At 44.4% G+C, this 15930-nt stretch overlaps 1 long non-coding RNA gene across 1 annotated transcript; it reads left to right on the plus strand.

Moving 5' to 3' along the window:
* Positions 1 to 579: 579 nt before the first annotated feature.
* LOC311120287 lies at positions 580 to 1084 on the plus strand. Its single transcript, XR_014612141.1, has 2 exons — positions 580 to 811; positions 917 to 1084. It is a non-coding gene; the product is annotated as an uncharacterized lncRNA (long non-coding RNA).
* The last annotated feature ends 14846 nt before the right edge of the window (positions 1085 to 15930 follow it).

The raw sequence follows: 15930 nt of genomic DNA on the forward strand, positions 1-15930 counted from the left end.
AGGTCCTGTCTACACGGTGTGCCGCATCATGGATTCCAGACGGCGGGGCCGGGGTTTCCAGTATTTTGTGGACTGGGAGGGGTATGGTCCTGAGGAGAGGAGTTGGATTCCTCGGCGTCAGATCCTTGATGCTGACCTCCTTCGTGACTTCTACCGCCTCCATCCTGGCGCTCCGGGTAGTCCGCCCGGTGGCGTTCGTCGGAGGGGGGGGGTACTGTCATGAAGTACTGTCATTAAGTCTCCCGAGTGGCGCAGTGGTCTAAGGCACTGCATCGCAGTGCTAGCTGTGCCACTAGAGATCCTGGTTCGAATCCAGGCTCTGTCGTAGCCGGCCGCGACCGGGAGACCCATGGGGCGGCGCATAATTGGCCCTGCGTCGTCCAGGGTAGGGGAGGGAATGGCCGGCAGGGATGTAGCTCAGTTGGTAGGGCATGGCGTTTGCAACGCCAGGGTTGTGGGTTCAATTCCCATGGGGGGCCAGTATGAAAAATAAAAAAAATAATGTATGCACTAACTGTAAGTCGCTCTGGATAAGAGCGTCTGCTAAATGACTAAAAATTTAAAAATGTTAATGAACCCTGCGTCCTGAGTCTGTTCCTGCCTGTGTTGCCGTTTTTCTGCTCTGAATCTCCTGTTTCCTGAAGGTTCCTGAACGCACCCTGTCCGGTTGCCGGGCGACGTTGCTAGGCGGGTGATCTCTCGATTACCCGCACCTGCTTCTCATCAGCTTCGGCACACCTGGTCCTGATCATCACCCCTTCATAAGCTCTGACCTGACATCCATTCCCTGCCGGATCGTTAGCCATGAACAGTATGTTTTGTCAGCGTATCAGCCTCTGAGTTACTAGCGTTGGTTTTGTTGTTTTGCACCTTGTTGGCCTGCCGTGTACTTACCTCCGTTTTTTTCTGTCTACAGTCATTCTCCCGGGACCTTCACCCAACCCCTGCCTGGTTGTCGGCGGCTGCCGTGCCATCATTGGATCTGCCACTTCACCTCCACCAACTCATCTCCGCCGCCCGCTCCGTCTCCTGGATTACTCTGCATCTTTTTTGAATCTGTTAATAAATACTCACCTTCGTTCAACTCACCTCATCCTGGTCTGCTTCTGGGTTCTGTCGTAGTGAACCGTGACACTTCCTTTGTGGCATATAAGTACAACAACCCCCTCATGTATGTGCTGACTACCACTAAGTTGAATGCAACAGGACAGAGGAGGGTTGCTGAATTGGCTGATTTCAACTTCACCATAAAGTACAGACCTGGAAAGGCAAACAGAGACACAAATCAAATCGTATTTGTCACATGCACAATTGGCCCAGCGTCGTCCAGGGTAGGGGAGGGAATGGCCGGCAGGGATGTAGCTCAGTTGGTAGAGCATGGCGTTTGCAACGCCAGGGTTGTGGGTTCGATTCCCACAGGGGGTTGGAAAAAAAATAATGTATGCATTCACTAACTGTAAGTCGCTCTGGATAAGAGCGTCTGCTAAATGACTAAAATGTAAATGTAAAAAATAGACCTTAGTGTGAAATGCTTATTTACAAGCCCTTAACCAACAATGCAGTTTTAAGAAAATAGAGTTAAGAAAATATTTACTAGATAGACTAAAGTAAAAAATAAAAAGTAACACAATAAAATAACATGACAATAACGAGGCTATATACAGGGGGTACCAGTACCGAGTCAATGTACGGGGGTACAGGTTAGTTGAAGTAATATGTACATGTAGGTAGGGGTAAAGTGACTATGCATAGATAATAAACAGCGAGTAGAAGCAGTGTAAAAACAAAGGGGGGGGGGGTTACAATGCAAATAGTCCGGGTGGCCATTTGATTAATTGTTCAATAGTCTTATGGCTTGGGGGTAGAAGCTGTTAAGGAGCCTTTTGGACCTAGACTTGGCGCTCCGGTACAGTTTGACGTGCGGTAGCAGAGAGAACAGTCTATGACTTGGGTGACTCGAGTCTTTGACAATTTTTTGGGCCTTCTTCTGACACAGATGGCCTTTTAAGGATGCCATTGGATATGGAGACGTTCATGACACAGTGTACAGAGGGAGTAAGTCACGACAAAGCCAGGTATCCTCATGCAGCAGGAAGAGCCTACTCCACTGTCCAGCTACATCACATTCAACGCCATTTCCAAGAACAAGCAGAGGCAGAGCGGCTACTCAGCACAGCCAATCTCCAGAGATGAGATACGGGAGGCTCAACAGGAAAATCCAGCGATCGGAAAAGTGTTGGAGTACAAGATGAGATACCAGAGGCCAAGCGAAATGTCATTCACACAGTTGGACAGTGAAGTGAGAGCCTTGCTAGAGAATCAGGAAAACTAGAGATCAAACCAGATGGAACAATGCACAGGAGAAGTAATTTGGATTTCCTGGGAAAATACACCACGACCAGGGAAGAGAATTTGAAAACCAACTGTTACATCGACTGAAAGAGCTCTGTGGAATATAAGGGTCACACACATACTCTGTTTCACCCACAGGGGAACGGTCAAACTGAGAGATTTAATCGTACCCTTCACTCCATGCTCAAAACACTAACATACTCACCACATCCAATTACAAGAGGGCAACACAGGCAATGTTGAAAAGTAATCTTTAGACATGTTGTACTTTTCTTATATTTAGTTTTGAAATTGACTCAAACAAGCAGACAACAAAAAAATGGTGTTTGAAAAATGTCAACAACGGGTAACCAAGGCAACCACAGGTTGTTTTCCCCACAGACGGACGGGGTAACCAAAACAATGGAATTGCCATGGAAACATGTTGGGGAAGTCTCCTCATGGCCTCCCAGAAACAATAGGCTACATTTAGGCTATTGTTTATGTGTATTTTTTAAAACAAAAATCAGAGTATAAAGCTTGTATGGATGTCAACCCCAACACATGTTCATGTCATTGTTACCAATCAACTGCATTAAAGTAGAAAACGACTTTGACTATTATCAATGATTTCTGTATGCTAGCTATGCTAACCAGCTTATACGAACGGGAGTTAGCATTTAGTAATCCAGGAAACGCCTTTTGAAAATCACTTCTTCTAAACCTGATGTTATGCAGCAGAAACAGCCAAATATATCCAAATCGGACTTAGTAAGCACATTGTGGGCCTGACATAAGTCATGACAGATTTGACAAATATCCACTTTGTTAGATCAGATTTGTTGAATGAGCGCCAATCTGGTCAAGGGAACATCTGTGTTCCATTGATACCGCATCTATAGGGCCCTAAAACTATTATGTCAACAAGGGAGAAATACAACTTGAACTTGTACCCTAAAACTATTATGTCAACAAGGGAGAACTACAACTTGAACTTGTACACTAAAACTGTGACTTCACAAATGGAAAACAAATAATAATAATATATACAATTTCTATAGCGCTTTTCATAACAATCTCAAAGTGCTTCAAAAGCAAAAAACAAACAAGCAATATATCATCATGAGTAGCCTTGCTATAGTTAGCTAGGTCAACCAATAGAGGCCAAGTATTTGAGTGCATGCATCCTCCAAAGATGGAGAGGGACAGTTCATGGCTTGATCAGAGGAAGGTGGTCAGGGAGATGGTTGATGAAGATGGAGTCTGGTGATGATCTTGTAGAGGGCTTCTCTGGGAACAAGCCTGAGTCATGTAGCCACTGGACTTCTCCTCCTTCACAATGTATGGCACACCCACTTGGGTGATGTCTCAGAAGCTCTGGGCACCAGAAAGCTCACCAAATACAGTTCAGAGTAGTAGCCAGTCTTCCTCATTACGAGCCCTCTGCCTCAGCACTGCATTCCTCTTCTGCAACTTCCATTCCTCTCAAGCTTCAGGTGACTCTTCAATTGATGTTTTCAAAAGATCATGACCCAGCAGCCAGTTGAATCCAAAAAGCTGGTACAGTGTCCAGCTGTATCATTCGAACAAAAACGATAAGCCAGCTAGCTAGCTAGCCAAGCCCAAAAGAGTTGACCTGCCAGTGTATCTGCAAATCTGTGGGTCAAACATGTAATAAAACTCAATGTTTTAAAAAACAAAACAGCTGATAAAGAAAACACTTAGAAACACTAAAAAATTACTAAATATGTACATATTTACAGGAGCTCTCTGCTTAGGTCGTTACTAGGGAACCGTGGCAACTAACGCAGGGGTAATGCACCTTTTAAAGGCATTGTTCCCGTGTTTGCTGAGACTGCATTCATGATAAACGCTGCATATGTTGGTTTTATCGGAAATTACCACATTGACGGCAAAGCGCGATCTGATTGAATTGCGGCCTTAAACTCTTAAGGGCTCTATTCAATAAGACCCTCAATAGTCGACATCCGCATAGCGGTTGTTTTGGCGGTGTCGGAGGTGGGACTACATTAGAGCTGTCAAATCAAAAGGCGTTTCCTGGATTTACAGTGGGGGAAAAAAGTATTTAGTCAGCCACCAATTGTGCAAGTTCTCCCACTTAAAAAGATGAGAGAGGCATGTAATTTTCATCATAGGTACACGTCAACTATGACAGACAAAATGAGAAAAAAAAATCCAGTAAATCACATTGTAGGATTTTTTATGAATCTATTTGCAAATTATGGTGGAAAATAAGTATTTGGTCACCTACAAACAAGCAAGATTTCTGGCTCTCACAGACCTGTAACTTCTTCTTTAAGAGGCTCCTCTGTCCTCCACTCGTTACCTGTATTAATGGCACCTGTTTGAACTTGTTATCAGTATAAAAGACACCTGTCCACAACCTCAAACAGTCACACTCCAAACTCCACTATGGCCAAGACCAAAGAGCTGTCAAAGGACACCAGAAACAAAATTGTAGACCTGCACCAGGCTGGGAAGAGTGAATCTGCAATAGGTAAGCAGCTTGGTTTGAATAAATCAACTGTGGGAGCAATTATTAGGAAATGGAAGACATACAAGACCACTGATAATCTCCCTCGATCTGGGGCTCCACGCAAGATCTCACCCCGTGGGGTCAAAATGATCACAAGAACGGTGAGTAAAAATCCCAGAACCACACGGGGGGACCTAGTGAATGACCTGCAGAGAGCTGGGACCAAAGTAACAAAGCCTACCATCAGTTACACACTACGCCGCCAGGGACTCAAATCCTGCACTGTATAGACGTGTCCCCCTGCTTAAGCCAGTACATGTCCAGGCCCGTCTGAAGTTTGCTAGAGTGCATTTGGATGATCCAGAAGAGGATTGGGAGAATGTCATATGGTCAGATGAAACCAAAATAGAACTTTTTGGTAAAAACTCAACTCGTCGTGTTTGGAGGACAAAGAATGCTGAGTTGCATCCAAAGAACACCATACCTACTGTGAAGCATGGGGGTGGAAACATCATGCTTTGGGGCTGTTTTTCTGCAAAGGGACCAGGACGACTGATCCGTGTAAAGGAAAGAATGAATGGAGCCATGTATCGTGAGATTTTGAGTGAAAACCTCCTTCCATCAGCAAGGGCATTGAAGATGAAACGTGGCTGGGTCTTTCAGCATGACAATGATCCCAAACACACCGCCCGGGCAACGAAGGAGTGGCTTCGTAAGAAGCATTTCAAGGTCCTGGAGTGGCCTAGCCAGTCTCCAGATCTCAACCCCATAGAACATCTTTGGAGGGAGTTGAAAGTCGGTGTTGCCCAGCGACAGCCCCAAAACATCACTGCACTAGAGGAGATCTGCATGGAGGAATGAGCCAAATTACCAGCAACAGTGTGTGAAAACCTTGTGAAGACTTACAGAAAACGTTTGACCTGTGTCATTGCCAACAAAGGGTATATAACAAAGTATTGAGAAACTTTTGTTGTTGACCAAATACTTATTTTCCACCATAATTTGCAAATAAATTCATAAAAAATCCTACAATGTGATTTTCTGGATATTTTTTTCTCATTTTGTCTGTCATAGTTGACGTGTACCTATGATGAAAATTACAGGCCTCTCTCATCTTTTTAAGTGGGAGAACATGCACAATTGGTGGCTGACTAAATACTTTTTTTCCCCACTGTATACCTAAACCCAAAGATGTGATTTCATAGAGGGAGCGAGAGAAAACATGTGCATTGTCATGTCACAAAGGGGGAGAGAGAGAGAGAGAGAGAGAGAGAGAGGGGGAGAGAGAGAGAGAGAGAGAGAGAGAGAGAGAGAGAGAGCATTGGACATAGGCTTGTCCCTAAAGAGAGAAGTGGTACTGTACTGTAAACACATCCAAACTCACCCAGCCATTGAAAAATAACTTCCTTTCATATATTTTAGAGGCCTGATCCAGGACTGACCTGGACCTACTTGTCTCCCCCAGTCAGAGACGCACCAGCTGGGCTGCAGACGCACCAGAGGATGGTTCACTGAAAATCAGTGAAAAGCGTTTCCTACACAAAACCACTGAGCTGAGAGCCTTCCTGACAGTGGGGTTGGCAGGGCCATATCTGAAAGTTAAGATCATGTTTTTCACTCTCCTGACGTAGCGCGGCTCAGTGTCAGTTAGAAATATGATCTGGATGATACTCAGTCTCAATCCCTCTGCTAATGGCAGAGAGGACAATAAAATAGGTGTTTTGTAGGGACAGATACACCAATGCATCAAAGCAAGAGGTGGTCTCTCTTTAAATTCATTTCAGAGGTTAAAAGTATATTTACGTCATTGACGATGACGATCAATGACGATCTCACAGGTGAGGTAAAGACTTGAAGTGTCTATGGATGAAGTAGCGAAGTTTGTTCTGTCAACCACGGTCGCATGATGTGTAACATTGTCTGAGACCTGACGAGTTATGTTAGGTCCCCAAAACCAATGCCTAGGCTTTACCGCAACGTAAAAAAGCCCATTGGTCACAGACGTCAATTCAACGCCTATTCCACGTTGCCTCAATGTAATTTTATTCAAATGACTAGGAAACAACAGTGTGTGCCCAGTGGGAGTTTTGTGATGCGTACACGACCCTGATTCAACAGTCAGTCATACGCACGTTATAAACCATCTCTTCTCATCGAAACAATCTGTGGTACATTATCAGCCAGTGTACACACCACGGAATGTTGTTTTGAAAGGAAATGTCTCTTTGACTTATTTTACGCTAACTCCGTTGGGTAGCCTTGTATCAGAGCTAAACCCCTATGTTTAAGATGAACAACTGACATGCACCCAAACACAGACACACACATGCACACACACAGAGAGAGAGAGAGAGAGAGAGAGAGAGAGAGAGAGAGAGAGACAGAGAGAGAGAGAGAGAGAGAGAGAGAGAGAGAGAGAGAGAGAGAGAGACAGAGACAGAGACAGAGAGAGAGAGAGAGAGAGAGAGAGAGAGAGAGAACATCTGTCTGGTATAAAGCACTAAAGAATAGTTACCTCACCAGCCACTAGGCCTCTGAATAACATGGAGAAGCTCCTTGGCAGCAACCCGGAGGACGTTAGGGGAATTGAATCATCATAAAGAGCTATGAATTACTTTTTAAGGGCCAAAACATAACGTTTAAGGAGAATGAGGAGCTCTGGCACGAGAGGCAGGAGGGTCGTTGACTCGCTGCTGCAGACAGTGGCTGATATCATGTGTTGTTACACAAATGCACTGCCACGGTGAATGTGTCTTAAACACACAGAGATGGAAAGTCGTATGTTTTCAATTTGGAAAATAGGAAAGAAGATCAAAGTTCACCTTTAAGGTCGCTGTGCTCACATTAGCAGTCAGAACATATGCTGTATGTCACTATCTGCCCAAGCACTGTGGGGGGTTTCCATAGAAATGTACCGGAAGAACTCATCTATCAATGTGGAGTCATTGAGGAGAACACAGCCTGCATGTTGCTAACTGGTATATGGCCACTATTAGTGCCATGTCAGAATAGAATAGCACACCACATGGCCTCTGGCTGTGGTTCAGACCTATTCATTGGATGTTCAGAAGGTCTACCCACACTTTAACCTCTTAAACTCAATGGTAAAGAAAAGGATTTAAGATGGTTAAAGTGGTTCTGGCCTGATGATCTAAGACAGACAGACCGACAGACCCTTGTCCCCTGGTGATGACCTCAAGAGCTCTATTAGCCAATGAACTCGCTCTCACCCTGAGACCGCTGCTCTGCTGGCGAGGCACCTGGGCCGAAAGGAGAGCAGTAGTACAGCCACACGCCACTCTCTTCCCTCCCTGTTCCTCTTCCTCTCTTCCTCTCTCTCGCGAAAAACACACTGGAGACATTAGCGGGCCTGCATCAGACAGAGGGAGAATGCAAATAGTGATCAAATAAAAATAAATAACATTTAAAAAAGATTGATAAAGAGGAAATAGAGAGAGAGAGAGAGAGGGAAGAGAGAGAGAGAGAGAGAGAGAGACAGAGAGAGAGAGAGAGAGGAGAGAGGAGAGAGAGAGAGAGAGAGAGAGAGAGAGAGAGAGTGGAGAGAGAGAGAGAGACAGAGAGAGAGAGAGAGAGAGAGAGAGAGAGAGAGAGAGAGAGAGAGAGAGACAGAGAGAGAGAGAGAGAGAGAGAGAGAGAGAGAGAGAGAGAGAGAGAGAGAGCGAGAGAGAGAGAGAGAGAGAGACAGAGAGAGAGGAGAGAGAGAGAGAGAGAGAGACAGAGAGAGAGAGAGAGAGAGAGACAGAGAGACAGAGAGAGAGAGAGAGAGAGACAGAGAGAGAGAGAGAGAGAGAGAGAGAGAGAGAGAGAGAGAGAGAGAGAGAGAGAGAAAGAAAGAGAGAGAAAGAGAGAGACTGGCAAAAAGAGGAATAAAACACCTGATGCTTTTATTTTGCACTGAAATGAGAGGAGATGGAACTTCTACATATGGTTCCACTGTTCTCTGTAGCCGTCTATACACAGTCATCAGTCATCTATAGTCAAACAATTAGCCAATCTCTTTTCTATGACCATATTATAAGTAGTCAACAGCAGTCCCTAACAAGACCGCACGTTTCATAGAGTGCTCTCTCTGCGACTATCAGCTAGTTACTTCTGAGAGTTGTGCAGGATCCTGAGCGTTCAGGCTGGTTGTAAATCAGCAGCGTTTTACAGGACACTGAACAGGAGTCTGTCCTGACACCCTGAAATGTGCTGCAGCCTGATTGAGTTATCAAACGACACTTCTGCATCACCGTTACTACAGACAGAGACAGGGGGTTAGAGAGGTGAATCAGTGTCAGAGGGTGGGTGCCTCTTCTCTATAGTTTTATATACATAATCATGCAGTATAGTGTGTGTGTGTGTATGTACATGCTCCATAGGCTCCATGTATACCCTCCATGTATACACTCTTAGAAAAAAAGGTGCTATCTAGAACCTAAAAGGGTTCTTCGGCTGTCCCTATAGGAGAACCCTTTGAAGAATCCTTGTTAGTTCCAGGTAGAACCCTTTTGGTTCTTTCCACAGAGGGTTCTACATGGAACCCTAAATGGTTATACTGTTTTACCTAGAACAAAAAAAGGGTTCTCCTATGGGGACAGCCGAAGAACCCTTTTGGAACCCTTTTTTCAAAGAATGTAGGGGTCATAAAAACCCACAATGTAATAGTATGTCTCCGAAATGTGCACTGAAAATACCCAAAGATAACAATGAGGGTATAGAGAGGATTCTAGGTTTCTAGGTTTGAAAACACATAGCTACCCAGCATTCCAGGGCTCGGAAGTTGCACTCAGATATTACAACAGATCTAGGATCAGCTTACCGTCTCCAAAACCTAACCTTAACCATAACAGTGGAAAAACAAAACTCACCTCAGATCTGTGTCCAGGGTCAACTTCGTTCTACTTGTACGGAGATGGAGGCGTCAATCTTGGACCTCCACACACAGACAGGGCCCCCCAGTGGTGGCACAGAGAATGTCAATATTCACGTTATAACGTGTGGTCACATTCAGGGTTCAAAGTCCACATTGATTCTCGGTGGTTCCTGAGCTGGTCCAACATTGCCACAGTATTCTGAATGATTATGGGGGGTTCCACATTAATAGGTCAAGCTTGGGGGTGCCAGGATTTGTTATGGGCAGTCATGCTGGGGAAAAAGCTGTCTGTCGCCACAGTAGGTGCCAACCCTAACATTAGCTAACAGCTTGAGTAAATCCTGGGATTGTGGGACAGGACGCGTCCAGAGTCATCGCTCACCGAGACCAGGCCTTACTCCAGGCAGTAGACATCTCTCACTGAGACCAGGCCTTACTCCAGGCAGTAGACATCTCTCACTGAGACCAGGCCTTACTCCAGGCAATAAACATCTCTCATCACTCCTCATATTGATCCGTTGGTCTGTTCAGCAACACAGATCTTTCATTGCTTTTGACAATGATGAGAAAAACAATGTGGATGATATGAGATAGGAGGATAGAGGACAAATGAGAGCAGAGCAGAGTAGAGTAGAGCAGAGCAGAGTAGCATAGAGCAAAGCAGAGAAGAGTATTGTAGAGTAGAGCAGAGTAGAGTAGCGTACAGTAGAGAAGAGCAGAGTAGAGCAGAGCAGAGCAGAGCAGAGTAGAACAGTGTAGCGTAGAGCAGAGCAGCGTAGAGTAGAGCAGAGTAGAGCAGAGGAATGTAGAGTAGAGCAAAGCAGAGTAGAGTAGAGTAGACGAGGGCTTCAGAATCCCACTGTGTTAAAACCTGATGAGAGCAGCTCACTCATTACCTCCTAAGTTTCTCATTCAGACCTTAGTTAACACACTGATTCTCAACATCTCCCAGTTATACTATTACTGAGGGAAAGAGACTAAATTACAATCACAATCTATGTTATGTGGTGATATTCATTATGTTGACATAAAATTAGATTGCTGTTTAACAATTGGATTAATTCTAGATCAATCTGTCAGTAATTAGTCAATATCCAACTTCTCAGAAGTTAGCTGTAGTCATGTAGAAGAGGGAAACAGATCTAGAGGAGACAATAGCATAATGGCAGTAAGCAGAAAAGTGAGAGTGAACTAGAGAGAGAGAGAAGCAGGCAGAAGAGAGAGAGAGAGGGGAAGGGAGAGAGAGAGAGAGAGAGAGAGGGGAAGGGATAGGATAGATAATAGCCATGCGGGGGGCCTTGATGTGCCTCTAAAGCTCCTCCTAAATCAAGGTCCCAGCATGCATTGCAGCTCCATGGGGTTTCCTGTGAGCTCCTGTCCTTCCTACACACCCCTCTGTCTGCTCCCTCAGCCCCAGTCACTGTACTATCCACTACCCAGCTGCAGTAGGCAGCAGGTACAGTGGCTTGCGAAAGTATTCACCCCCCTTGGCATTTTTCCTATTTTGTTGCCTTACAACCTGGAATTAAAATGGTTTGTATCATTTGATTTACACAACATGCCTACCACTTTGAATATGCAAATTATTTTCTATTGTGAAACAAACAAGAAATAAGACCAAAAAAAAAACAGAAAACCTGAGCGTGCATAACTATTCACCACCCCAAAGTCAATACTTTGTAGAACCACCTTTTGCAGCAATTACAGCTGCAAGTCTCTTGGGGTATGTCTCTATAAGCTTGGCACATCTAGCCACTGGGATTTTTTCCCATTCTTCAAGGCAAAACTGCTCCAGCTCCTTCAAGTTGGATGAGTTCCGCTGGTGTACAGCAATCTTTAAGGCATACCATAGATTCTCAATTGGATTGAGGTCTGGGCTTTGACTAGGCCATTGCAAGACATTTAAATGTTTCCCCTTAAACCACTTGAGTGTTGCTTTAGCAGTATGCTTAGGGTCATTGTCCTGCTAGAAGGTGAACCTCTGTCCCAGTCTCAAATCTCTGGAAGACTGAAACAGGTTTCCCTCAAGAATTTCCCTGTATTTAGCGCCATCCATCATTCCTTCGGTTCTGAGCAGTTTCCCAGTCCCTTCCGATGAAAAACACCCCCACAGCATGATGCTGCCACCACCATACTTCACTGTGGAAATTTCACTTTACATTATAGTCATTTTAGCAGACGCTCTTATCCAGAGCAACTTACAGTTAGTGAGTGCATACATTTTTCATATTGCGCCTCCGTGGGAATCCAACCCACAACCCTGGCGTTGCAAGCGCCATGCTCTACCAACTAAGCTACAGGAGTTCTCGGGGTGATGAGAGGTGTTGGGTTTGCGCCAGACATAGCGTTTTCCTTGATGGTCAAAAAGCTAAATTTTAGTCTCATCTGACCAGAGTACCTTCTTCCATATGTTTGGGAGTCTCCCACATGGCTTTTGGCGAACACCAAACGTTGTTTGGTTATTTTCTTCTTTAAGCAATGGCTTTTTTCTGGCCACTCTTCCGTAAAGCCCAGCTCTGTGGAGTGTATGGCTTAAAGTGGTCCTATAGACAGATACTCCAATCTCCACTGTGGAGCTTTGCAGCTCCTTCAGGGTTATCTTTGGTCTCTTTGTTGCCTCTGATTAATGCCCTCCTTGCCTGGTCCGTGAGTTTTGGTGGGCGGCCCTCTCTTGGCAGGTTTGTTGTGGTGCCATATTCTTTCAATTTTTTAATAATGGATTTAATGGTGCTCCCTGGGATGTTCGAAGTTTCAGATATTTTTTTATAACACAACCCTGATCTGTACTTCTCCACAACTTTGTCCCTGACCTGTTTGGAGAGCTCCTTGTTCTTCATGGTGCCGCTGGCTTGGTGGTGCCCCTTTCTTAGTGGTGTTGCAGACTCTGGGGCCTTTCAGAACAGGTGTATATATACTGAGATCATGTGTCAGATTATGTGACACTTAAATAAAGTCCACCTGTGTGCAATCTAACTAATTATGTGACTTCTGAAGGTAATTGGTTGCACCAGATCTTATTTAGGGGCTTCATAGCAAAAGGGATGAATACATATGCACGCACCACTTTTTAAAGGAAGTAATATTTTTCTTCCACTTCACCAATTTGGACTATTTTGTTCATGTCTATTACATGAAATCCAAATAAAAATCAATTTAAATTACAGGTTGTAATGCAACAAAATAGGAAAAAATGCCAAGGGGGATGAATACTTTTGCAAGGCACTGTACGCTCATGTCCCAGACACAATGACACAGCGCAAGGAACTGTGATGTCCTGTTAGGGACAGGATCATGTCCTCTGGGCATCACTGCCTGCTGTAGCTGGGTGGGTAGAAAATAGACACAGATCTAGCATCAATTTACCCTCTCAAAATCCTAAACGATACCAGGTCATTGTAGGTCAGTGTTTAGGGGCACCCTACTATTGTGAGCCAGTCCCACCCTGTGAGTGTGTGTGTGTGTGTGTGTCTGTGGGGCTGACAGAGAGCCAGGGATCACCCAGAGTGACTGTAGCCAGAGAACAGAGCCCAGACTAAGACTGAGCCATCTGGAGGGCTCTCAGTGTGTTGGGTCTAACTAATGACAGAAACACACACTGTGGTCACAGAGACGTCCCACAGGGATGACAAGTGTAGTGGAGCTGTCTAGCTGTGTGTGTGTGTTTGTATGTGTGTGTGTGTATGTGTGTGTGTGTATGTGTGTGTGTGTCTGCGTGTGTGTGTCTGAGTGTCTGCGTGTGTGTGTGTGTGTTTGTGTGTGTGTGTGAGCGTGCGTGCGTGCGTGTGTGTATGTGCATGTGTGTGTGTGTGTGTCTGTCTGTGTGTGTGTGTGTGTGTGTCTGTGTGTGTGTGTATGTGTGTGTCTGTGTGTGTATGTGGGTGTGTGTATGTATGTGTGTGTGTGTCTGTGTGTGTGTGTGTGTGTGTGTGTGTCTGTGTGTGTGTGTATGTGTGTGTGTATGTGGGTGTGTGTATGTATGTGTGTGTGTGTATGTGGGTGTGTGTGCCTAAGGCAGGGCGGTGAAGGTATAACGTCTACAACTGGTATTAAGTCATCTGGGTCTCATGCATCTGATCCAAGGTGAGTCACTCTCTACACGGCCAAGGTTTGAGGAGGTTTTCAGGACAATATTATGCTGCAATTGTACTTCTTTTTCCCCCTGCATGTTTTCCTGAGTTTTGTTGTTTGGAGGCAGTATGCTCATAAATGATGTGGACATTAAGTTGGCACGGGCAGGACAAGGAACTGGGGCTAATGGCAGATAGCCTCCAAATAACACTCACATGGCTAAACCATTTCCAAATGTGGGTGTGAACCATGATGAATCAGAGTTAGGAACCCAAAGTTCAGTAGAGGTTCAGTAGAGGTTCAGTAGAAGTTCAGTAGAGGTTCAGTAGAAATTCAGTAGAGGTTCATTACAGATCATACGTCTTGCATGCATTATGGTGTGTGTGTGTATGACCGTGCACGCATGCATGTGTCACATACAACCTTGCTAAAGATAGGCGGGCCCTGTTAATGGCAGTGTGTGTGAACGCAAGTGGATTACTGGTACACACTCTTTTATGTAACAGTCCTGGCCTCAAGCTGGCTGGCCTAATCCACAGCACCTAATGCTAATACGTTTTTTGGATTAGTGCTCATCAACCCATCAATACTGGATCAATCGATGAACAGATTGAAGAGCTGAACAGCTCCAATAGATTCAATCAGGTTGAGCATTAACCAGCGTTAACCAGCGTTAACCAGCGTTGACCGTCATCCGCATATCAGATGTTTTGGCGGTGTTGGAGGTGTAACAGCGGTATGAGCTGACACATCGGTGAACGGCTGCTCGTGTGTCACAGACCACTCCTTTAGTATCCCTATCGTGTTAGAAGTTCAAAACAGCACTAGAAGGTGAAGGCTCTGTCGATGATAGAATTGATGACTCTCAAATGTCAAACCATTGATGTTAGGCTAATGCATGTTTTCATGTTCATTTGGATGGGGGGCTTTATGGCCTATCAGTCTAATTCGAGTGTTTGAACTTGTAACGCGGCTGCATGAATTTCTAACGCGGGCTGCATGGAATTTGTCGGATCATAGTGGAGTGTGGTTTTCGTTGCATCCAATGGTAGTGTCCTCGATAAGGTAATGGTTTTAACAGCTCTAACACAGTTCCACCTCTGACACCACCAAAACAACCGCTATGCGGAGGTCAATCTGATTGAATTTAGCCCTAAATTGAAGCCCTCAGTGAAACTGTTCTAAACAGTTCAGTTCTTGATACAAGCATGTCAACGGGAGACTTCTGTAACAAACATAGCATAAGTCATAATTTAGTATAAAACATGTATTTTTAATAATTGCTTCGTTTTATTCTTTAAGAATAAACATTGCCAAAACTGCAAGTAGTAATGTAATATTGTAAAAATAATAAACCAGAGCTTATGTAAAAAATAAACAGACTTTGTACAACAAAACATTTCAAAATTTCAAACACATTCAATTGACATTCTATTGTAAATTACATACCACAACTCTTAGATAGTATTTACATCACAGAGTTCTGTATCCAACCGTTGACTATGTGTCCCGATGGAGGTGGAGAATGTCGAGAAAACCACTTTATGCACACGAGAAAATTGATATAAAAATGCTTACACAGATTGCAAAGGCATGACGTTGTCATAAGTGGAAGGTTAGTATATACTTTACCAGAGTAACCTGTGTTTTCTCTTGTGTGGAGCCATACAGAGGACTGAGAGAAGAGGACAGTATAACATGAAATGTAAACATGAACCTAAAACATGAAATATCTCCTATATGTCTGTGGCTACGACCCAAATGGGATCCTTTACCCTATATAGTGCACTACTTTAGGCAAGTGGTGCACTAGATAGGGAATAGGTTGCCATTTGAGATTCATCCTGTATATTCTTATGACCTATGAATATTCACAGTCAAAACAAAGTGATAAAGTAAACCTATACATTTTTTACATTTTAGTCATTTAGCAGACGCTCTTATCCAGAGCGACTTACAGGAGCAATTAGGGTTAAGTGCCTTGCTCAAGGGCACATCGACAGATTTTTCACCTAGTCGGCTCGGGGATTAGAACCAACGACCTTTCGGTTACTGGCATATATAGCGTGAAGAGTTGCAACTTTGAGGATTCACTATGGACATAAGAGAGGTCAAGCATGTGACCCCGTGGAGGAACAGATGAATATAACAAACAAAC

This window comes from Coregonus lavaretus (genome assembly GCF_964263955.1).
Source record: "Coregonus lavaretus genome assembly, contig: HAP1_SCAFFOLD_5274, whole genome shotgun sequence".
NCBI classification, from domain to species: Eukaryota; Metazoa; Chordata; class Actinopteri; order Salmoniformes; family Salmonidae; genus Coregonus; species Coregonus lavaretus.